Raw genomic sequence first — 26024 nt, 5'->3', positions numbered from 1 at the left:
ACTCACAGGTCTGGGGCTCCCAGCTGGGCTGTTGTGGTTCTGCTTGTAGCCTCTCATCCTCCAGCAGGCTTGGGCTATCAGGAGGAGAAACACACAAAATCTCTTGTTGTTCAGTCTTGGAATTTGCATAAAGTTGTTTTTCTAATACATTCCACTGACCAAAGCAAGTCACAAGGCCAGTCCAGCTTCAAAATGAAGAAATAGATACCATCTCTGGATAGAAGACTAAGAATCAATGTACATTTTAATAATCTACCTCCAAGATTAGACTCCAGTTGTGAAAAAGATAACCCTGAGTTTAATGCTTCGAGTGCCTCTTGTGTGCTATGACTCCTACTTACTTAAGGATGAAATTCAGTGAGGCTGAGTGGTTTTGGCGGGTGACCTGAACCCCAGGCAGTGAGAAGAATGGGAAACGGTTCTGAGACCAGCTTTCTGTTTCAGGGAAGGAAGCATATGAGGAGGGGTTTTGGGCAGCATTCACAGAGGCTGAGCTTTAATGAGGCACAGCTCTGTGCATCCTTCTGGAAGTCCTGTTGCCATTGGTCCACCTCTCATTTGATCAGAAGTCACATTGTATATTGATAGGAGCCCTGGGCTTGGGGCCAGTACTCCTGAGTCCAGGCTGTGCTACTGCTTCGGGAGCTCCTTTGGCACCACTCCACTCTGCTTTTCAGGTTCACATTTACAAGAAAAGCAAGTGATTTTGATAATGTCAGGTTTCCATCATGGTATTAGACATTTTTCTTATTTGTCTTTTCCTGACTTTTCATAACAAACCGTAGAACTAAGCAGTATTATCTTCATTTACCAGATAGATAACTTGGGATTAGAGAAGTGGAACAGTACACAGCTTTAACAGCAGAGTGAGGAGCTGAAGCTAAGCTTCTCTCATTCAAAATCATGTATTATTTTATATTATTTTATTATTTAAGGTGCAAAGTGGGCTGCATTCTCCCCAGGGTGCACAAGACAGCCATCAGGATGTGGAAAGAAAGTATTAGAATGTCTATTTACAATTTCTTTGGTGAAAAAGAAAAAAATGGAAATCAAGCTTCACTAATAATTGGAATCCAGATTGATGTGGAGGAACTTGCTGTTTCTGTATGGCAGAATCCCATTCAGTAACTTAGGTCTCAAGAGCAAAGAGGGAGTTTGTAGCACAGACTGACACTGCAAAATACTGCAGTGTGCAACTGGCCAGTTACATACAGCTCTAAATTGATTTCTGGTTTTAACTTCACTAACCCTCATATCGTTGGTTATGAAGAGTTAGGAAAAGACAAACAGAAAAATGTCTAATACCATGATGAATCATGAATTGAAGATAATATTAATAATGGAAGCATATTAAATACCAGGAAATGCCAGAACCAACCACATTTATCCTACTTCTTACAAAAGCCTATTGATACACACAGTAAGAATTAAAGATGATAAGCTAATCTATCTAACAATAAGTAGATAGTGATTTAGTTATATTTTAAAAACTATTTGATATATAGACTTGTAAGCATAAATACTTATAATGCACCTTATTCTAAATGGATATTGGGGCTTGAGATATTGACAGTCTTACACAAAATAATCACCATTAACAAAATATTTCAAAATAACACATCCAAAACAGGAATAGACCCTTGTTGAGTTGTAAAAAAGCTTGAAAAATGAGGATAAAAATCATCACCTATTCAGCAAGCCTAGGATACTCTTCCCTTTTTTCTAGATCAGTATGTTTTTGGGGAGTGTCTCGTTTATCCATGCTCTCCACCAAAGTCTAATATTGAATTAGGCTAAACTAAAACCAGAACTTGGAACCACTGTAATGTTTTTTGGGAGAACAAAAATGTTACGTGATCAGCCAGGCATGGTGGCTCACGCTTGTAACCCCAGCACTTTGGGAGGCTGAGGCAGGTGGATCACTTGAGTTTGGGAGTTTGAGACCAGCCTTGCCAACATGGTGAAAGTCCATCTCTACCAAAAATACAAAAATCACCTGAGAGTGGTGGCGGGCATGTGTGATTTCAGCTACTTGGGAGACTGAGGCAGGAGAATTGCTTGAACCAGGAGGTGGAGGTTGCAGTGAGCTGAGATTGTGAGCTGAGATTGTGCACTCTAGCCTGGGTGACAGAGTGAGACTCCATCTCAGAAAAAAACCCAGAATGTTATGTGATCCATTAATATATAAAATATCTATTTTTAAAACATGGATTATTATATCCTCTCATCTTTAAAAAACCCTTTTCTATATTTATAATGCATATTATATATGAGGATAATTGTATATGTATAGTATTTATAAATAAATATACATATATTGGGGTTTTATACTCAAGAATGGTTTTACAGATAAGCATGCAAATCAGTAATAGTTGGAGACCACTCACCCAGAAGATTAGGAATATTCTTACAAGCTTCTAGCTCTTAAGGCTAGCATTTCACGGTTTCAAGGAAGGTGCGTATTTAGGCACATACTTCAGATGTGGATGAGGTCATAATCGTATGACTACATATGCTTGAGGGTCACTTGATTGCAGTTACTTCTATGGAAAGGTCTGGACGTGGTTTTGGTGAAGTGAATTAGACCTCTCAGGTGGATGCACACTGTTTTGTAATGATGTCTAGCATCTCTAAGGTCTCATCAGCAACAAAACCTTGCACTTGATAACCACCAGCCTCCTAGATCCTGCCTTCAGGCAGCTGTGGACAGACTGGGCAAGATGCCGACCAGGATTCTGCATTTGCCAGAGGTGTTCTTGACAGGCATGATCCCTGATGCTCAAGTGCTAGTATTTTTCTCCTCTGAGTCCCACAGGAGCTATGCTTAAAATGAAGTGTAATTACTTTATCCAGCAAGTGTTCCATGGAGAAGGCATGGCTACAATCCAAGCCTGGTGTGCAAGGTGGGGCCCCAGGGTAGCTTCTGAAGAAAAGCAAATGGTCTTCTGACATTAGTAAGGAGAAGAAATGTAGATTTTGGGGAAGTTGGTTCCTTTTTGGGGTGCGAGGATGTGTGATTAAATGTGTGCTCTACAAGGTCTTTGGGATGGTAAAAATCAGAGTTGCGGATTGCAAGAGAGGGAGAGTACCCTTTCTCAGACTGAGCCTGACTGTGGTCTTCCAAGTTCCACCTCATTTATGTAGTTGATGAGAAATATCTCCTCCATCCAAATGTTGCAGCTCATTGATACATAGCTGGCCAGAAAGAAACCTCCTCTCCAGTTTTTATAAGATGCTGTGTTAGGAGCGTAAAGACAAAGAAGAAAGAATATTGCCCGATAATTTGTCCTGATCAGGGAGTTCCTTGCTTCTAGCACATTTATACTCATGAGTGTTTGTTCCAGTCTGAGAATGCACACTGCCTTGTAATGATGTTTGCTTTGAGCAAGCAGTCAACATGCCTTCATCCAAAGTCTATATGGACTGACACAAATTCTCAAAGGGAAAACTTTTCCTCAAACCAGTTGTCAAGAATCATAGGATGTCACCCACCCCCACATTCAGCAGTAAGACTTATGCTGACAAAAAGGCAGGGGCAGGGAAGTACTGAGGACCTAGCTTTGGGGTCAGACCTTAATTTGAAGCCATGGTCTGCCATTTATGAACTCTGAGGACTTGGAAACTTCCCCCAACCCAACATTGTAAGGCCTGTAAAATGGTGGTGACAAAGTCTGTCTTGTGGGGCCATCTGAAAGTTTACGGCATTAATTAATATATGCAGAGAAGGTAGTAGGGTACTTTGTATCTAGCAGATGCCAACTAAATTTTCACTACTACAAGTACAGCCTTGTCTCTAACCTGTCATTAACACTGTTAATGGAGTTACTACCCAAAAAGGTTGTCGTGATCACCTTGCTTCCCTCTTTAAAACCCTCCCAGTTTCTTTTTGCTCTCACTCATCAGACAATTCTTGGCCCTCTTCCCCCTAGCATCTCTCTTGAAAATTCTATGCTATACAAGTTCCAGCTCAATATAACCTCCTCTCCAAACCATTTCTGTATATTGACATTTAGCTATTGTGTTCAGCCCAGATTTTTGGAATCCCTAGCTTTTCCATATTCCTAAGGCACATCTGTACATGCTTTATTTGGTCATCTACTCATTCCCAAGGACACTAGTTAGCATATGCTATTGCTTTCAGCTCTAGAAACACTAAGATGAAAAGATAGAGCCCCTGCCATTGAGGTGTTTACCAGCTAATGAGAGAGACTGACATATACATAGAAAATGACCATCAGTTCAAATATTTCAGTAAATCTTGAAGTTATTTTTACAGCGTATGTATATCCCAATTAGATAACAATAATAAGTAATCCTACCATGTGTCATACCATTTATACATTATCCAATTTATCCTCAAAACGTCCCCAAGACTCTGTATAACTTCTGTGGCATGAAGAAACCAAGGCCCCAAGCTAAGATTTGCCCAAGTACACACAGCTGACAAATGAGAAGGTCAGAACGTCTGACTTCAAGCAGCATGTGCTATCCACCTTGCAACATCTTCTTCATATCTTAGAAGGTGACTTGAGGTTGTGGAAACAGCTATAAGTCATTCAGACCAAAGTCTCATAAATTAAAGGGTCACTCAACCAATGGCTGTCAATGAAGACTTGCATGTGCACCATAGTCCATGCACAATACTGCTTGAGGAGATGATCAGATGAATGGTCCCTACCATCAACAAATTGTGTAATGGTATTTGGTCAAAAAAAAATGATATGGGGGTGGGGGGTGGTGAGAGGGAGGTGGAGCTGGTTAATGGGTACAAAAGAAATTAGAAAGAATAAGTCCTGCTATTTGGTAGCACAACCGAGTGACTATAGTCAATAATAATTGCACATTTAAAAATAACTAAAAAAGGGTAATTGGATTGTTTATAACACAAAGGATAAATACGCTTGAGGAGATGAATACTCTCTTCTCCATGAGGTGATTATTGTGCATTGCATGCCTATATTAAAACATCTTATGTGCCCCATAAATATCTATACCTACTATGTACCCACAAAAATTAAAACTAAAATTTAAAATCAGGAAAAAAAGAAAATGGCCATCATATGCATGGTAGATGCTTGTCACTGAGACAGACTGGGGATACTATGAAGAAACAGAGAAGGAGGAATGCAGTCTCTAGGCAGAGTCAGAACAGATGTCTCGGAGTGAAATAACAGCAGAGCTGTCACTTTAAGGATGGATGTGGGTCAGCCCGACAAGGGACCTGGATATCAGAACGCCGAGCCCACCTGAAAGACCAAAGATGACAACTCATGGTTAAAGTGAAGAGTAAGAGTGGGAGAGTGGGCGGAGGTGAGAGGATTTATGAATTTATTTATTGCAGCATACTTTTTATTAGACTTGGAGATGTAGGGATGTGAGTGTCAACTGCCACAGACTTTCTAGACTGCAGAAGAGGAAACTGCAAAAAAGGAATGTTAGAGATGTAATGTGTGGCTTTGCCTTCTTCTCTGTCAATGTGAGCTTCTTCAGAGTAAAGGTATGATCTTATTTGACTTTGCATTGCCAGTGCCCAGCATAGGGTCTAGTGCATACTGGGAGAAAAATTGTAGCTTATCTTTCATTGTATTGAACTTCCTGTTTCTTCTTTCAAAATTTATTCAATTACAGATGAGTCACATGGATCTTCATTAAATGATAGTAATAGAAGATGATTCCAAATTCCTAACGTTCTATTTAAACCAATGCTGCTCAAATGGTGGCTCACGGATCAGCAGCATCCCCATTAGCTGGGAACACATTAGAAATGGAAATTCTTGGCTGGGCGAGGTGGCTCACACCTGTAATCCCAGCTTTGGGAGGCTGAGGAGGGTGGATTGCCTGAGGTCAGGAGTTCGAGACAAGTCTGGCCAACATGGTGAAACCCCATCTCTACTAAAAATACAAAAAAATTAGCTGGACATGGTGGCATGCACCTATAATCCCAGCTACGCGGGAGGCTGAGGCAGGGGAATTGCTTGAACCAGGGAGGTGGAGGTTGCAGTGAACCGAGATTGTGCCACTGCACTCCTGCCTGGGCAACAGTGAGACTTCATCTCAAAAAAAAAAAAAAAAAAAAAAAAAAAAGAAGAAATGGAAATTCTTGGCCCTGGTCTCAGACCTACTGAGTCAGAATCTCTGGTTGAGGGGCTTAGGAGACCGTGTTTTAATATGTTCCCTGGGTGACTCTGGTTGAAGAACACTGCTGAAAGAGTTCCTGTGAAAATCTCAACCTTCATCGTGTACTAGAAGTTCCTGGAAAACTGAAATTTTTATCCTCCAGACCAGTTAAGTAAAAAAATCTTCACAGTGGGACCGAGGTGTCAGCACTTGCTAAAGTTCCCGAGGTAATTCCAAGGTTGGAAATGACGGGATTAAGGCTAAGTGAAGATTGCATAGGCCAAGTAATCTCAGCCTCTCTTTGCTAGCCTCTTTATTTTAAAGAAAATGAGACCCTGACTTCTACTTTCATAACCGGATTGTGAAGCCTCCTCTTCCCCAATAGGACACTGGATCTTAACTCTGTTTATGGATTCTTCTTCCGGAGACTTTGTGTTAGCTTTCCAGCATGGTGCTAGTAGTGAGAAAACAGATGGAATGGTCTTATTTTCTTTTTTTTTTTTTTTATCTGTAGCATATTTTTTTTTCTTTTATTATTATTATTATTATTATTATTATACTTTAGATTTTATGGTACATGTGCGCAATGTGCAGGTAAGTTACATATGTATACATGTGCCATGCTGGTGCGCTGCACCCACCAACTCGTCATCTAGCATTAGGTATATCTCTCAATGCTATCCCTCCCCCCTCCCCCCACCCCACAACAGTCCCCGAAGTGTGATGTTCCCCTTCCTGTGTCCATGTGTTCTCATTGTTCAATTTATACTTTTCCCCCAAGGAAATACTTTCTAAATGAACAATTAATTATAAAGCTCATTACATAAATATTTGTTAATCATCAGTATATCCATAACTCATTTGTATCTATTTACGAGAGCATGAACCTGCATTTCTAATATTGTTAGCTGAAATGGAGCTAACATTTGTCCTTGACAATGAATTCAAATTTGGTTTTAAATATTAATTCAGACAAAACTCTAAATCAAACTGATTTTCTTTCCGAGTAAGATTTTTCATTGTTTGATGTGGAGATTCATCCCCTGTCTTTCTTCCTCCCCTTCTTTACAATATCATTTAGGAGATTTTCTTCCCAGTGGCTTTAGATGATTTTACTGAAAAATTCTGTTCTCATCCATGGAACAGTCTCACAAAAAGGACCTATAATCAGTATTATCAGAGCTGATGTAAAAGTGAAATGTTAGGATTGAAATCTCCTTTGAATACACTCACCTGCCTTTTCTCTACCAAAGTGGAAATGGTTGAATTGAAAATCAAGTGCTTCCTGAAAGACGATGTCATCTTGTGTTTCTACCTGATGTTTCCCATCACTGCCTAACGCCCAGCGACATCCAGCTCCCCTGTGAAATTAGCTAACTAGCCCTGATGTGCATTAATAGACTCAGAAATACAATTATCTTTGCTTGCCAGTGATTAATTGATTTGTCTGGTTCTGTCAGAAACAATCTTTTTTTCCCACTTCTCTTATTAAAATATGTTGAGATCCTTTTCATTCATTCCCACACTTTTGAAAGTGAGTGGGAATTATAAATATTTGAGAGCCGCATTGAGTGTTGAGCTTTGCTGGACTAAGAAACAACTGTTAGAGAGCTGGGCAGTCAGCATGCAGGTGAACCTTCAAGTTTAGCCTTATGACGGCTTTGACAATGATGCATTTGTGAAGGTAGAGTGTCCACCATGATTAATGGTAGGTGGGTATGATTTGGACACACCACAGAAGCAATGGATTTAATGCATCATTCCAGTCCCATGACTTTTCAGTTGTTCAAGCCAATCCATTCCTTTTATTTTTGTTAAAGCCAGTTTGATGTAGGATATTGATCACTTATAGTCAGTGTTTCATCTAGCACAAAGGAGTAGGTAGCCTTGTTCATCTCTGAGTCTTTTTTCTCTAAAATTCCATAATTATTATTTTAATAACAATTTTATATCCCCCTTTCATACAATGACATTATTATCATTATTCCTATGACGAGTGAATAGACTTCAGTTACCCAAGTGCTTATGTAGATGAACATTCTGGATTATTTTTTGGACAAATCCACATTCCTGTTAATGATTGCCCTGTCCTATTTTTTTTTCTCAATTTACCTTTTAATCTGTGACTTCATGAGCCTGCTGCTTTGAGCCTTTTATCCTCTTAACCCCTGGCTGAGGACAGGCTCAGCAGGTGTGTAAAGAAAAGCTCTTTCCAGGGGACCGGATATTGACCTGCTGAGATTTAAAATGCCTCTGGTGAGCTCAGAGCCACCCACAGGGCCTAAATACTTCCTGGTGGAATCAAAGGCAGAGCAGAATGCCACTGGGCAGTGTGGTCCTTTCTAGTTTTGTGCTGAAAAAGAACTCTGTACTCTAAAGGTACTTGACGGTTCTCACTGGGGTCTCTTAAGTAGAGTAAAAGGTCATGTGGCCATGAAGGTAGGATAATGGAAAATCAGAGACATTTAAGAGACACATATCCTGGTTCTAATTTCATTTATTCTATTATTAGCAGGGTACCCATGGGCAAGTTATTAAAACTTTTTAATCTCACTTTCTTCATTTGTTTTGCAGATTCTATTAAATGTCCATGAAGTGATATTTGTAAAGCACCTAGTAAAATAGAGGCCCAGGTTTTACAGTACTAGCCAAGAGGACCTAAGCCCTCTATGGACTACTCCATTGATTGTAATTGAGACTCTGAACCAAACATCCTCAGCTGGTTAGTGCCAGGGCTAGAACAGACTGTTGATCTGGTCAAGCTCTGAATGTATGTTCCTCTGTACATTTTATGCAGGTACTTTATACTTATTACAGCTAATTCCTCAGGAAGGGGTCTTCTTGCCACTTAAAAACTTAATTGATAGGGTTTGGCTGTGTCCCCACCCAAATCTCATCTTGAATTGTAGCTCCCATTATCACCATGTGTTGTAGGAAGAACCTGGTGGGAGGTAATTGAATCATGGGGGCAGATTTTTATTGGGCTTTTCTCGTGATAGTGAATAAGTTTCACGAGAACTGATGGTTTTAAAAAGGGTAGTTCCCCTACACATGCTCTCTTGCCTGCTGCCAGGTAAGATGTACCTTTGCTCCTTTTTCACCTTCTGCCATGATTGTAAGTCCTCGCTAGCCATGTGGAGCTGTGGGTTCATTAAACCTCTTTTTTTTTTTTTTAAATAAATTGCCCAGTCTTGGGTATTTCTTCATAGCAGTATGAAAATGGGTTAATATACTAATGGACGCCATGTTTATTCCTATCAGCTTCAATAGGTGAAATCACATTTTCTCTTTTTTACTTTACATTTGAGATCTACAAAGTGAAAATGCCACATTTCTAAAGAAATAATAGCTTTAGGGACACTAGGGAAATAGAGTCAATAAAATATACTAAACTGTAGAATGTTTCTTTCCTAGAAGTTTTTTGAGTAGATCTTGGGCCAGAGGAGGTATAAGAGAGTGGGATCCTTCACTGCTCTTGTTTTTTTTTTTTCCATGAATTGTCAAATATTGCTCAAAAGCAATTTTAAATGTATTCCTTTAGATATCTTCATTTTAAACTTTCAATTGCACACATATATGTATGTGTGTATGTTTATAGTTCTGATTACATAAATATGCATATTGTGGAAATAAGAGAAAGTACAAAGAAAAATGTCATCATATTCTTTCACTAGGCACAAACTATTTTATATTCACTTGTATTTTCCTTCACAAAAATGTAGTGTATAAGTTACTCTCTGTTTTTCTCACTTTCCAAGTTATAAACATTTTCAATAACCCTACATATTTTTACAACATAATTAATAACTACACAGAATTCCATCATGTGATTCTAATTTATTTAACCAATGCTGTAGTTTCGGACATTTCACTTCTTTTATAGTTTTAGTTTTAATATTAAAATGCATTTAAGAGCATTTTAGAAATGGGGGAAAAACATGTTGCTATGCAACAGTAGCACAAATTTTCATGATTTCATTATTTAAAATAGTCATTTTTTTCTTTATTAGGAAACTATTCTCTATTGATAATATAAATAATATGCTCTAAAAATGAATACGTCTTGCTGCTTGTCTTGCTTTGTAGTCCAGGTTAATGTTCATGAAGATTCATAATCTGTTTGATCAAACTCTTCTATCATTGAACAAGGTGAGGGAGGAAATGGTCTTTGACTTAACTGTCCTCATATACTCTCAAATGTCTTCTGCTCCACCCCTTCTAAAACCTCTGCAAAAGACATTTCATAAAGCTTAGAGGAATTAAACATAGATTAAGAAACTTCATGGTATTAGGTAATGGATCTGCAGTTTTTAAGTGAGAGGAGTTTTCGTAAACAGAAGAAGTATACTAATATTCCATTCAGCTGATGTAAGGGTTTCCGTGGCTCCACAGACCCCAGCCATTGACACTCAGGTAGCTGAGTTACTGTTTAGAAACTTTTGGAAAAATGGAAGACACCATTGGAGGCTGTTCTGATGTCCTTCCTCAAAGTAGGGAGATCTTTGCTTTCACCATCATACTTTGTGTTCTCAGAACAAGTAAAATTTGGTGTTTTATTTGAAATAATCACTTCACCATCATTGGGTGAAACTGTCTTTTATGTCTCAACCCAATGGAGTTTACCAGAATTCTTTGGAGAAGAAAAATTTTAAAATTCTGTATTATTACAAATAACCTCATGTAATTCTCACAATTCTACAAGGAACATTGTATTATCCCTCAATCATAGAGGAAGCAGAGGCTCACATGGGTTCAATATCTGCCCTAGTTTTCAACATTCTGCAAGTGGCCACTTGAAAGAATTCATTCTTGGATGCCTAGACTCTAGCGTTCGCATACTCTATGTTTTCTCTCGTTCGCTGGCTCTCTTTTTCTTTCTCTCTCTCTCTCTTTCCCTTTCTGTCTCTACCCTGCGCCCCTCAACACACCGTTTTAGTCCTTTTGTGCTGCTATAACAAAATGCCTGAAACTGGGTAATTAATGGCATACACTTATTTTCTCACAGTTCTGGAGACTGGGAAGTCCAAGATCAAGATACCAGCATTTGATGCCTGGTGAGGGCCCTAGTGCTGTGTCCTTACATGATAGAAGGGGCAAATGCTGCCCTGTCACATGGTGGAAAGTGGAAGGGAGAAAAAGCTTAAGCTAGTTCCCTCCAGGCCTTTTATAAGTCACTAATCCACTCATGAGGACAAAGCCCTAATTACTTAATCACATTCCAAAGGGCCTCACCTCTTAACACCGTTAGGAGGGCATTAGGTTTTAGCATACAGTTTAGAGGGGGACACATTCTTACCATAGTGCCACAGTGCATGTTTTGTTTTATTTGGCTCACACAAGGGCATTCAAATGTGATGTCTTTCTCCCCCTGTTTCTTAAATGCTATGCACTGCTGCAAACAGTGAAATTATAGAGCGGTACTCTCAGGAGGAAATTATACTCAGACTTCCCTTTCTCACTGCTTGGCACCTGCCAGGGTCTCTTCCTTGAATAACGAGAAGATAAGGTGGGTTTTGAGAACTGAATCCTTCCAGCCAATGACTGACAGACATGAGAGATTCTTTCTTAACCAACTGTACTCACATTTCCTTAATAAAAGTTTAGTCTCCAAATAGAGTCCTCAGAAGTGATCATGGTCCCCTTTTTCTCCTTCCTTAAAAGAGAGTCAATGATTTTTTGTCCTTGCGATAGTTTGGTGAGAATAATGGTTTCCAGCTTCATCCATGTCCCTACAAAGGATATGAACTCACCATTTTTTATGGCTGCATAGTATTCCATGGTGTATATGTGCCACAGTTTCTTAATCCAGTCTATCATTGTTGGACATTTGGGTTGGTTCCAAGTCTTTCCTATTGTGAGTAGTGCCACAATAAACATACGTGTGCATGTGTCTTTATAGCAGCATGATTTATATTCCTTTGGGTGTATACCCAGTAATGGGACGGCTGGGTCAAATGGTATTTCTATTTCTAGATCCCTGAGGAATCGCTACACTGTCTTCCACAATGGTTGAACTAGTTTACAGTCCCACCAACAGTGTAAAAGTGTTCCTATTTCTCTGTGGGAATTGAACAATGAGAACACTTGGACACAGGAAGGGGAACATCACACACCGGGGCCTGTTGTGGGGTGGGAGGAGGGGGGAGGGATAGCATTAGGAGATATACCTAATGTAAATGATGAGTTAATGGGTGCAGCACACCAACATGGCACATGTATACATATGTAACAAACCTGCACGTTGTGCACATGTACCCTAGAAAAAAAAGAGAGTGAATGAGAAGAGAGTCCCCTTTGGCTCACTCACTTCTTGCTGATGTTTTCCTCCTCAAAAGGGAATGTGTGATGTTTCTCCCATGGCATTTTCATACAAATCCCCCCTTAAAAGATAAACCTCAGGGTCATTTTCCTTCGTTTATTGATTTACAGACTGTCATCAATTTGCTCATTTAGGAGACCTTGAGCTCTTGCTCTTGTTGGCTCTATCCTAAGAATTCTGGGCAGAGCAATGAGAAAGACACAATTGTGGACTCAAGTTGCTCCTGATATAGTGTAAGAGAGACAGGTGAAAGTCAAGAAAGTGATGTCATAATTGGAAGTTAAACATGGACAAGATGTTGATGGAGGACAGAGAACTCCCAAAACGCCCACCCAGGAGGTATCAGGATGGGTTACTTGGAAGAGAGGGCATTCATAAGCCAGATAAAGACTGGAAGGGGGTCTCAGGCATTGAGAAGGTATGCACAAAGGTACAGAAATGGAAAAGGGCATGTCATCTCCTGGGTAGTGCTAGAGTTTTCAAGAGTACTGCATACAAGTGTTTTGTTTTGTTTTTGATAGAGTGGGAGGGATGGGGCTAGCCAGATTCCAGGGAGATTGATCATGAAGGGTGTGTGTGTCCCCTTCTGGAGCTGGGATTGCATCTGTAGATAAAGGAAGAGTATGAAACAATTTGAGTAAGGGAGTTGCTTGATTGTATGTGTAACAGAAATGACACGTTAGAATCAAAGAGGATGACAGCTGGGGTGGGGAGAAATTATTAAAGAGGTGAAGGTAGCTCAGAAGGAGAATAATTGAGGACTGCTGAGGTAATGGAATGAAAAGAATTGGTGTTTTTGCACTGTGTTGAGGGGAAGGGAAAAGGGGAAAAGTTGCAGTGATGGTTAAGAGGTTCCCTTGGGTGAATTAGTCAATAAAGCTGAAGGAGAAGAGGATCAAGCAGCAAGAGGAGTTGATGTGAGTTTATAGGTCTAAAGGCAATGGGGTATCTGAGTGCAGAGGCCAGGTGAGAATCTGGGCTGGGATTCATCAGCTCATAGCCGTAATTGAGCTTGGCTGAAATCACTCAGTGACTATACAACACTAGCACAGGTGTGTGAGCTCAGACTGTGCCAGGAGTTTTTACTGTATCAACTCATTTGATGCCATCGATAGACCTGTGAGATAGGTATTATTTCACAGGTAAGTACACTGAAGCCCAAGGTCACTTGGCCACCCTATGACAGGGTTTGGATTCATAGCTGTTTGTCTCCAGAGCCAGTATTATGAAGTCTGAATTTTATTTTGTTGGTAAGACCAGACTCTAAAGAGAAAATTCACAATTTAAGTATATTTGAAGGTGAAGTAACTTGCAAAAGAGTCTCAGCTAGAGCTATTGGAGAGATGCAAGGAAAATCAGGAAAAAGAATTCAAAGAATCAAAGAAATGTGAGAGCCAGAAGGCGGGAGCATCCCAAGGCTAAATGTTGCAGAGGAATCAAGAGTATAAGGACCAAAAAGGATCCTGATGTCGGCTCAGGAGTCAAGAATAGCCTTTGCCAAAATAATTTGTCTATATGATGAGAGCAGCAGCCAGAGAGCCTTGTGTGCAAATATGGATGAGAACTGATCCTGAGAGGAAAATCTCACCATGCGCTTGGGGGAGCTGACATATAAACCAGGTTTTACTACTCAATATGGTAGGAGACAAAGAAGGCTTCCTAGAGGAGGTAGAAAAGCATGTGTAGGAGTTTGGACTTTCTCTCCTAGGAATGGTACAGAAGGTGTGAGTGTGGAATGTTTCAAGTAGGGGAGTGATGTGATCGGATATGGGTCAGAACATCATTTGGCTGAAGTGTGAAGAGCAGATTGTAGCAGGGAGAGGCATTGCCTGCCTAGAACATAGTTGGCACTCACATATTTTAATTCACATTTATTGGATGAGATGTCTTATGTTAGCTGGATATTGATGAAGGAGACATGTACTGAGCAGTGTGACAAAGTTCCTACTGCACTCCAAATCCTATTGATGAGTAGTTTCTGAGATGTTGGGGTTAGGTTTATATAAGTTAAGTCTCACTACTGATTTCTCTCTTCCCATGAATTAGGGAGCTATAGAACAATAAGAAATAGTAATGGAATGGAACCAATGTACTTTATTTATAGCTGGAAACATTCCCAGTACCCTCCTAGTGGGGGGCATTGAGGAAAACAGATTGAACAATAAGTGTAAGACATAGGCATGGATGCCAAAATGGGATTTCTTTCTGTCTCTCTCCACCCTAACTGAGATAAATCTTTAGACTGAAGTGTTTAGAGACAGAGGGCCAGGGAGAGTGAAACGAGAGAAGATGAATGGATGCCTGGCTCCCAGGAGGAGCCCAAGGTCCATCAGCCAAGTTATATTTACTGAATACAAGGGAAAAACAGCAGCTAGTCATAAGATTGTGCATGGTTCTTGATATTTTTTGTTTATTTATAATATTTACAAGGTGATGTTTATTTTAGAGAGTTGTACACATCTACGGGTTACATCTGATATTTTGATACATGCATACAATGTATAATGATCAAACTGAAGTAATTGGGATACACATCACCTCAAACATTTATCATTCAGATTTTATATTTAAAGCAATTAACCCCCTACTTATTATTAAAATGCATCCCAGTAAAAATCTTGGCCTTTAAACAGTCAAATTGGCAAAGCTTCATTGCCTGGGTGAAACTGTTTCATGGGTTTAAACACTGTCTTGGTGCCAATGGTTTCCCAATGTCTGTGATCAGTCAGCCTTCACGTGGCCCCTTCTAGACCTACAGTATTATGCACAGAGCATTATGTCAGTGTTTCCAAGGTTCCATACAGGATCAATCAGAAAAGTACTTAGTTAATAAAAAATAATCTGGTCGAACATGTTGGCTCACACCTGTAATCCCAGCACTTTGGGAGGCCGAGGCGGACAGATCACCTGAGGTGAGGAATTCAAGACCAACCTGGTCAACATGGTGAAACCCTTTCTCTACTAAAAATACAAAAATTAGCTGGGCATGGTAGCATGTACCTGTAGTCCCAGCTACTGGGAAGGCTGAGGCAGGAGAATTGCTTGAACCTGGGAGGCAGAAGTTGCCATGAGCTGAGATTGTACCACTGCACCCCAGCCTGAGCAACAGCGTGAGACTCCATCTTAAAAAAAAAAAAAAAAAAAAAAAGATCTGCCCTAAGCATGTAGGAATTGGTGGTGTCTTGGTTTTCTAGAGTTGCTGTTACAAAGTACCCAAAACTGGGCGTATGAAGCAACAGAAATATGTTGTGTCACAGTTCTTGGGTCTAAAGGTCTGAAATCAAGGTGTAAGTAGCATTTCTTCTTTCTCAGGACTGCGAGGCTCCGTTCCACGCCTTTATCCTGGCTTCTGGTATCTTTTCTGTTAATCTCTGATGTGCCTTGGCTTTTCAGTGCATTACTACAGTTTCTGCCTCCACCTTCACATAGTGTTCTACCTGTGTCTCTTCACAGGATCTTCCCTCTGCATATCAGCCTCTGTGTCCAAACTTCCCCTTTTATAAGGACACCAGTCATATTGGATCAGGGACCACCCTAATGGCCTTGTTTTAACTCTATTGGGCTTTCTTAGACTCTGTAAAAACCCTGTTTCCAAATAATGCCACATTCTGAGGTACTAGGAGTTAGGACTTGAGCATATCTCTTTGAAGCGGACACAATTCAGCCTGTACAGGTGGCATCTGCTAGTTTTGTGTAGAGGGAATACAATTTGGAAGAGCATAAAAAGGCATGCCTTATAGGTGAAGTAAAATTATGTGTAGATTCTGTATGGATTTTGTCAGAACTGAAGGGGGTTTCCCGGAATGTAAGACTTTCAGGGCTAAGACCACAAAAGTCCCAGGCAAACTGCATTGAGTTGGTCACCCTAGGGTTACATGGTGAATGATGACTTTGGGGAGGTAAGCAGGTTATATGGCAAGGACATTAGATATGAAGACCATGGACATTATCTGGTGGTGAGTAGGCACCGCAAGGTATACAAGGCAGTAGGAATTAGGCATACAAGCATAAAATGTGGAAGTTCTGGGAATTAGCTTATATATCACACAGCTCAGCTTCCTTAATGTATGAGTAAGGAAACAGGGCATAGGAAAAGGAAACTTTGCCTTCAATAGATAAACAGCTGGGAGGTGGAAGAATCCTCTCAGAATCTCAGCTTTCTGATTCCTAATCAAGGCCTTTTCTCTTTCACAACCAAATATTCCAGTGTATTCAATGGAACATTAGTCCCTCAGATACAGCCTGCAATATCTCTCTCTTGGGGTTTTTACAGCAGCAGTATTTCTCCATGTGTGTCACAGATGTGTGTGTGCGTGTGTGTGTGTGTGTGTATGTGTTGTAGAAAACCTATTTACAATTCCTGATTCTAGTGTCCCAGTGAGCATCTCTTGGAGAATGGCTATTTTCCCCAAGCCACCTCCTTTCATGCATCAAAAGGATTGATTTGCAAAATTGTCCTAAGCTGGGTTTGATGAGAGGGTTGGAATGGTTGATTGTCTTGTGCCCTTGTCTATTGGCCTCCATGACATAGGAATGTTGACTTAGGTGAAAGAACGGGATGGCATGTTTTGCTATCTATTTACGTGAAGCACTTCATGTAGCATATTCTAGGTTTCATCTTTGAAATATCATGAGAATGAGGAAACTTCTCAGATGAGGACACAAAGGAAATCCAAAGGAGTTTGCTTGGGGACTGAGATTTGGGTCCTGGCATCTGGTATCAGAGTGAATGAGTTTAGTCTTTACTTCAGGACTTCTGAGCAATGGTGATCATGGCCAAGTTTCTTAATCTCTCTCATCTGAACATTGAGAATAACAATAAAGTCCACTTCACAGGTTTTTTGTGGACAAAAAATCGTGTATGTATTGTTTTCAATGAATTTTAGCTATGTGGATATTCTTGATCATCATCATGAAGACGGTTATTCCATAATTTGTCTGAGGGAACACTATGGCAGGTGAATGGTAAATCCGGGATTGAAGCCTGAATCTGGCTCACTGCAGAACTTATGGATTCTTGAACATGCTTTCCATTTCTGGCTCTGCTTTGCTCATCTTAGCCTGCAAAAAAGTGGGCCTGTATGAGCCACAAAACTACCTCTATTGAGAGTTTGTCCATCCATTTATCCTCAGACATAAGTATTCATTCATTCATTCACTCATTCATTCATCTATTTTATCTCTCATCATACACATATCAAATATGTCGTTTGTGGCCAGCCCTATGTCAAATGTTGGGGAATTTAAGAAAGAAAAAATGAAAAAGAAAGAACCAGCCTTCCTTAATCCCTGCTATATCCTGCTATATCCTAGGGATTGTGCTAGACAGTTTACATCATTTTGTTTAATTATCCTGGAGAAGCAGATACTATCTGTTCCATTTTACACATGAGCAAACAGCCTTCAACAAAGAGTAAAGCAAAATAACTTACTTGAAGCCAAGCAGGGTACTCTGTGAAGGGTGCAGGATCCCGTTCCAAGTCTGTCTCACTTTCAAGTCTACATTCTTTCTCCAAAGGCATGGAGTTTCCCTTCCAAAACACATGTTCTGGGTCCCTGTTCCCAAACAGCTCCCAACCTTACTGAACAGTCAAGAAGTGAGGAGGCACAGAGGTACATCCTTTGCTTTTGTTGCTGCTACTTCACAAGGGGCATTAGCCCAGGTGAACTGAAGGGGATTTCCTGGAATGTAAGACTTTCAGTGCTAAGACCACGAAAGTCCCAGGCAAACTGCAGTGAGTTGGTCACCCTAGGGTTACATGGTGAATGATGACTTTTGGATGACCTCCTGCCTGCCCATCTTGGCTGGTCTCATCTAGTCTGGTGCCAGAGGGGCCTGGGCCCATGGCCACAACTCTCTGCTCCAGACAGATCTCTAGGCTTCCCCATCCATGTTTAAAGTCCAGGACACTGGGCACGTGTTGACAAACCTGGGCACTCTGAGCCTGGCCAATTATGCCCCAACCATGTCCTAAAAGAAGTAACTAAATGAATTGGAGATGATTCAGAGCTGCGCAAGCACAATTTTGTGATCACAAATGGTTTCCCAGGAAGATCAGTTGGATTCACTCTTAGTTTCTCTTAAGTCCAGAACTAAGACTGAGAGGGAAAAGAAGGTAGATTTTAAATGTTCACTACCAGAAACTGTTTTCTAATGGAATTGTCCTCAATGAAAAGGGTTGTTGTGGGCAATCATTAGTGTCCTTACCAGAAGAAGATGTGTTAATATAGTTGGGAGTCTAGGAAAGCTACTGCCAGGGAAGAAAGTGGTGAAGGATTGAGTCACAGGCCTTAAAGCATTGTTGTTTATAACGTGTTGACTTTCTTTTGTCGTGTTGAATTTTATAAAGCAAACTGATGTGTAAAAGAGGAAAAGGCCAGGTGTGGTGGCTCACACCTGTAATCTCTGCACTTTGGGAGGCCGAGGTGGGCAGATCACCTGAGGTCAGGAGTTCGAGACCAGCCTGACCAACATGGAGAAACCCTGTCTCTACTAAAAATACAAAAATTAGCTGGGTGTGGTGGTACATGCCTGGAATCCCAGCTTCAGAAGGCTGAGGCAGGAAAATTGCTTGAACCCGGGAAGCGGAGGTTGCGGTGAGCTGAGATGGAGCCATTGCACTCCAGCCTGGGCAACAAGAGTGAAACTCCGTCTCAAAAAAAAAAAAAAAAAAAAAAGAGGAGGAAAAAGAAGAGCTAGTCTGATCGCTGTTGCATGGGGGGCAACTTTGAGCCTTCTCCTCGGAACATGAGGACCTCGTTGTACATATTTGAACCACTAGGATAAAAACAGTAAAAATAGTCATAGTAGAATTAGTCAACAGTCCCTGAACATTTACTGTGAGCATGGTACTCTTCCAGACTTCATATTTATTATCTCATTGAATTCTTAACCTCATGAAATCAGGACTATAGTTCTACCTCTGTTTTGTAGGTAAGGGAACCAAGACACAGAAGCATGATGTGACTTACTCGAGGTAACACTGCTGGTCTGAGGCAGAGCTTGGCTGCCCGTTGTGAGATCAGATTGGAGAATCTCTAAGGTCATATTGACCCCTACCAGTCTGATTGTCCTAGAACAGGTGTGATTGGCTCAGGCCCTGACTTTCCATCCCCTGGAGATCAGCAAGCAGAGTGATGATGGTAGGTGACTGACGACTGCAACTTGTATCATCTTAAGAATAAAAACAAAAAATCTCAAGGGGTTATGAGAGGGCTGTTAGTTATAAAAGCAGCAGACTGTCTTTGTGTGCAATCCTGACTGGGCACCATTCCTTTTGGCTATTTCCTTCTTGTGATCTTTCTGAAGCTTGGGTTTCCATGCACTATGCTCATGCAGAGATGACCTGTGGGACTTTTAAGCCTCAATGTTATAGGTTATGATGCCAGGGTGAAGGATCCCAGGCTTCTATAAGCATTGCCATCTCTTTTGTTCTCTCACTTTGAGGCTGAGCCAATTACAGGCTCATGGATCATTGATACCACAGGAAGGGATGATTTGTGTTGTGAAGTGCAGAGCTCCATTTCCAGCCTTTCATTTAGAAAGCACCGAGACCCATGACTTAGGTGGATTAAGACCTGATGTTACTGAGACATTCTGTCAAGTCCCATTCCCTGAGTGAGGAGCCAGGTCCTCCTGGGGAAGACACTGTCCTACTCATACCTGCCTTCATTCATTCATTCATTCTTCCTTTTGTTCATTCCTCCATTCATTCTTCCTTTTGTTCATGTATTTATTCACTTACCAAACTGTAATTGATACCTGTGTGTCAATCAGGGTGCTAGATATTAGGGACCCAGAAGTGAAAACACAAAACCTTTTTCTCGGGCTTCTAAAGCCTCATGATAGAAACAGACACATATTATCACACAGTATGATTATAATGGACATTGGTGAGTGCTTGCTACCTGCCAGGCCTTCGGTTGAACATTTCACATGATATAATTTTTTTTATTTTCTTCAACATTTATTTTAAGTTCCAGGGTACATGTGCAGGATGTGAAGCTTTGTTACATAGGTAAATGTGTGCCACAGTGGTGTGCTGCACAGATCAACCCATCACCTAGGTATTAAGCCCAGCGTTCATTGGCTGTTCTTCCTGATATTTTCCCACTCACCACCTCTGACCCCCCGACAGGCCCCAGTGTGTGTCATTCCCCCTATGTGTCCATGTGTTCTCATTGCTCAGCTCCCACTTATAAGTGAGAATGTGTGGTATATGATTTTCTATTTCTGTGTTAGTTTGCTAAGGATAACAGCTTCCAGCTCCATCCACGTCCCTGCAAAGGACATGATCTCCTTCCTTTTTATGGCTGCATAGTATTTCATGGTATATATGTAACACATTTTCTTTACTCAGTTTATCATTGATTGGCATTTGGGTTGATTCCACGTCTTTGCTATTGTGAATAGTGCTGCATTTGTGAACTGCTGTTGTGAACATACATGTGCATGTACCTTTATAATAGAATGATTTATATTTCCTTGGTTGTATGCTCAGTAATGGGATTGCTGGGTCGAATGGTATTTCTGGCTGTAGATCTTTGAGAAGTTGCCACGCTGTCTTCCACAATGGTTGAATTAATGTACATTCCCACCAACAGTGTAAGAGTGTTCCTTTTTATCCGCAATCTTGCCAGCACCTGTTGTTTTTGACTTTTTAATAATCACCATTCTGACTGGCGTGAGATGGTATCTCATTGTGGTTTTGATTTGCTTTTCTCTAATGATCAGTGATGTTGAGCTTGTTTTCATATTTGTTGGTCACATGAATGTCTTCTTTTGAGAAGTGTCTGTTCATATCCTTTGCCCAGTTTTTAATGGGGTTGTTTGTTTTTTTCTTGTAAATTTATTTAAGTTCCTTGTAGACTCTGGATATTAGACCTTTGTCAGATGGATAGATTGCAAAACATGTAACTTAATCATAGAACACAGACAAGTCCTATCCACATCCCCCTTCTCAGATGGAGAAACTGAGGCAGTAGAGATCATCATGCAGGATGTTATGGGAGCCCTTCCAAGGCAGAGTTTGATTTTCCTTTGGCGAATTCAGGAATGGCTGAAAGTCATGGTCAGAAGATGCTCTCCCCTCTTCTCAATTTTGGGATGTCCAATGTTGTAGCCACATTGCTGAGTGGTTTGGGGGCAGTGAGTGGCTTCAGATAGAGTTGGACAGGAGACTGAGTTAATGTCACAAAGTCCTCACATACCATGTCAAAGGGGCTTGAACAAATGGATTAGGGGGTATCACATTGGCGAAACAAGGGTTTCCACTGTGATTATGGTGGCTGACTTGCAGTCAGTCTACTGCCCACCCTGTCCATTTAGAATTACCCAGAGTTACATAGACTCTGTTACCTCCAAGCTTTGCCCCTGGCCCTGCTGCTGCTACAAGCACTCTTTCCATCTGCAGTGTTCTCTCGCCAACTCCTGCTCATGCCTTTTGTCTCTGCTCAGATGTCACTTATTTCAGGAAACTTTCTGACGGCTGATCCTGTTTGAGGAGCCTCCCCCATGCTCTCCTTTGTCCTACCACTTATGCTAATAACCTCACTGTGACACAGCAGGGCCTTGCAGCCAGGTCTCATCCATCAACTCCTCTGTTTCCCAGGCTTGCCACTCAGGCTGGCACAGAACGAGGCTCAGTCAAAGCTTGTTGAAAAGTTACCTGAGCTGGGCTGAACTATTCGAACCCTCGTCCTCCACTTATTCAACAGTAAAACAGTATTTATTGTCTACTGCATTGATGACACAGTGCTGGATGCTGCTTTCATGGTTATGACCCAAACAGGACAGTCCCTGCTCTTCCGGAGCTTCAGTCCCATGGGAGAACAAGCCTAAAACCCAAACTTCCTTTTCCAAGTGGATCATTCAGTTTGAAATACATGCTATGATGTAAAGTGCAGGTGGCCATAGAAAGTGTAGCAAAAAGCCAGGTGCGGTGGCTCACACCTGTAATCCCAGCACTTTGGGAGGCCGAGGCGGGCGGATCACGAGGTCAGGAGATAGAGACCACCCTGGCTAACACTGTGAAACCCCGTCTCTACTAAAAATACAAAAAATTAGCTGAGCGTGGTTGCAGGCGCCTGTAGTCCCAGCTACTTGGGAGGCTGAGGCAGGAGAATGGCATGAACCTGGGAGGTAGAGCTTGCAGTGAGCTGAGATCACGCCACTGCACTCCAGCCTGGGCGACAGAGCGAGCCTCCGTCTCAAAAAAAAAAAAAAGTGTAGCAAGAGACTCCTAATTTAGACTGAGGGTTCGGAAAAGCACCTTTGAGGAAGTAACATTTGACAGGAGAGCCGAAAGTTAATTAAGAGATAGCCAAGTGCGGGTAGGAGGAAAAAGGCCAAAGGAAGGGCAGTCGTGCGACCCCGAGGTGGGGACAGATTATTTCAGAAAATGAAGTGAGGCCACCATGGCTGCTGGAGAGGTGAGCTGGCACCAGGTTCTGATGGGCTGTGATTCTCTGTTGGGCATCTTTCATTGCACTGCATTGACCACCTTGCCATTGAGAATTACAGGCAGCCCCACAGGACTGAACCCCAGAGTCATTCTTGACATGATATCTTCTCCCTTGACACTTCTTATCTTTTGTTAATCCTCAGGCAATGCTTTTGGCTCATTTGTAAGATACCTCAAATCCTGCCGCTCTTCTCAGCATCTTCACTGCTGCCGTCCAGTCTAAGCCACTGTCCTCACTCACTTGGATGCCTGTCACTGCCTCTCCCTAGCCTCCCTCTGCCTTCCTCCTCATCCCATTCTCATCGGCACAGCAGCCAGAGGTGCTGGAGGGGGTATAACTAAATGGCACAGGCCTCAGCATTGGGCGAAAGGGTCAGGCAGCAGTGGTCTGGAAGGGCCATGGAGAGAAAGGAGCTCCTAAACCCACCTCCTGTCCAGTGGTGTTTCAGATAAGAGAAAACAACCAAACCAGTGCACTGCAGGGGGCTGCAGGGAGCCAGAGTCCTCAGGGAATGCAGATTTTCTTTATCTTAGGCAGGGAGATGCAAGAATATTTGGAAGCATTTTCTGATTATGGGGTGAGAGTTCCAGAGGACACAGTAGACACATTTGGGAGGTGATGGAATGGCTGTGGACTTAGTCAAGGGCAAGGAAGAATGTGGGGTGCTTGTGTGGTAGAAGATACCTGGCCAGGGCAGGGCCTTCCCCTTGGGCACTGGCAGTGAAAGCAGGGTATGATAAGCCAAAGTTCGTCACATTCATTTTACCATGTTGGCTGTGGCTCAGTGTAAGAGGTGAAGACAGTTCCTGCAGCTTCAGTTCAGCCATCCATGGCTGTCAACAGAGACCAGAGGTGGGACGGAGTTAGCTCTGGAGACTTTCAGAGTCCTGAGGCCCTTTTAAGATCCACCTGTGGCCTGGAGGTCAAACTTTGTGCCTGAGAAGCTGAGATGAGAGTGTCTTTGCCTGGGTTTGGCTGTTCTTGGCAGCTATAGTGTATAGCAGTGTCTGCATGTGTCTTCCTGCCTGCACGTCTCTAGAGCTGGGAAACCCAAGGCTTCATGAGAGCCAATTCCCCCATTGAACAGCTCTGTGGTCAGAAAGCTGTGCAACAGTGGGACAGCCACCTTCTACCTTCCAGCCCTTAGTTCTGGATTTTCCTTTGAGCTTCATCAGGACTCCAAGTCTTTCAAGCTCTAAGAGCCTCAGTTTCTTCAACTATTCCTCATGGGACAAGCTTTTAAAGAATAAATAAATAAATGAATACATATTTTAAGAATCAGTGTACTTCTATTACAGCATGGAATGTAAGGAAGAAAATGTCGCTGATATATCAATATACAGACCTCATTATATTCAGTTCTGAATTCACTATACCTAGCATACAGCTGGGGCCATGGGATTTGTGCATGAATGTTTGGATGCACACGTGTTTTGGTATGCATAGCTGTTTACACATATATTTGTGGGCATACATGTTTATGTGCTGACATGTCTATGGGCATGCATAGTTGTGTGCGTGTGTGTTTGTGGGCATGCATGCTTAATTAAACAAATGAACAAGCAGGCATATCTGAACTCAGCTGTACAGCACTGAAGGCCTTGGACACTGGAGGAGGCCTGTGGCATTTTTCTTCTTCATGTCCCTTCTCCCAAGTGAAACTTGAATTATCCACCTCATTACGCCATAGTGAAGTTTCTACTGAGTGTCATAATCTCTTGCTCAATGGTCAACTCAGGTATCTTCCTCTCTCCCTGGGGTCTACAGGCATATGTTCTAAGAACGATTTGAGTGCCAAAGGCCCTTTAAAGTCACCTGAAGGGGTCTTGGTCGCAAGCACAGTTTAAAGCACCTTCCCTTTTCTCTGGTCTGAAAGGAGGGTGTGCCTTCTGCCTTTGCAGCTGCCTTTGCTGATTTTGAGGCCAAAGCAGCAATGAAACTTCTTGACTGCTGGGGAGACGAGGAGGTTCTGGGATGAGTCCTTAATTACTGTGTGTCATCAGAAGGGTCATTCCACCTCTCTGGTTCATTTTCTCTATCTGTCACTCATGCCTGGATTACTCCCTTGAGAGTGCTCTAGAATTGAATCATGGTTCTGTCTCACTCTAGCTGAAGGGTTGGTTTAATCTCTTTGAGCTCAGTCTGCCTGTATTTCCCTATATTATAAGAAGACATATTTCATGGTGTTTTTGTGGGGATAAAATGGGTGAAGAGATGTGGAGATCTTAGCAGAGTGCTTGACACCTAGTAGGTGTTTCTAGCAGTAATTAATGACAGCGTTAAATGATTGGCAGAGTGCTTTTCGCATCTGCTGGCTTGAGAGCACCAAAACTTGGTCCACGACTTAAGTGACTTTTATTCCCTGCACCTAAAATAGTATATAGTGTGTAGTATAAACGTGTTAAAGACTTATTAGCTAACTTCTGGGGAGATGAGGAGGTTGAATAAGCATTCCTTTCCTTTCATGGGGAGGTCAGTGTTCCCCCTGCTAAGAGGGTCCTTGTGTGCTGGACTAAGACATTTGTCTTTATACTTTTGGGAAAGAAAGGGGTGATTGCAGGGGACAGGCATTTGATTATGTGTAAGGGCAATGGATTGGAGTTAGGAGAGGCTTATAGTAGAGAGATGATTCCAGGGGATTCTTGCAGTGGTCCAAGTCTTCATTCATTCATTTACTTTACCAAAAACCTTTTTAATTTTTTTCAATTTTGGTAAAATATGCATAATATAAAAGAAGTCATTTTAGCCATTTTAAATGTACAATTCTTTGGTCTTAAGTACATTCACATTGTTGTGGAACCATCACCATGATCCATCTCCAGAACTTTTAAAGCTTCCCCAGCTGAAACTCTGAACCCACTAAACACTAACTATTATAACTAACCCAGTTCCTGCCTTTCTCCGTGCCCTGGCAACCACCATTCAACTTTCTGTCCCTACGAATTTGACTATGCGAGGAACCTCATAGGAGAGGAATAATACAGTATTTGTTTATCCTTTTGTGACTGGCTTATTTCCCTTGGCAATAATGTCCTCAAGGTTTATTTATGTTGTAGCTGTGCCAGAATTCCCTTCCATTTTAAGGCTGAATACTGTTCCATTGTATGGGCATGCTGCAGATTGT

At 41.6% G+C, this 26024-nt stretch overlaps 1 protein-coding gene across 9 annotated transcripts in view; it reads left to right on the top strand.

Moving 5' to 3' along the window:
- Nucleotides 1-26024, top strand: part of FAM135B (family with sequence similarity 135 member B) — a 362884-nt gene that overhangs the window by 127084 nt on the left and 209776 nt on the right. The window lies entirely within an intron of this gene.

The sequence above is a fragment of the Pongo abelii genome, chromosome 7 (assembly GCF_028885655.2).
Source record: "Pongo abelii isolate AG06213 chromosome 7, NHGRI_mPonAbe1-v2.0_pri, whole genome shotgun sequence".
In the NCBI taxonomy this organism is placed as follows: domain Eukaryota; kingdom Metazoa; phylum Chordata; class Mammalia; order Primates; family Hominidae; genus Pongo; species Pongo abelii.
This window is presented reverse-complemented; position numbering and strand designations above follow the sequence as displayed.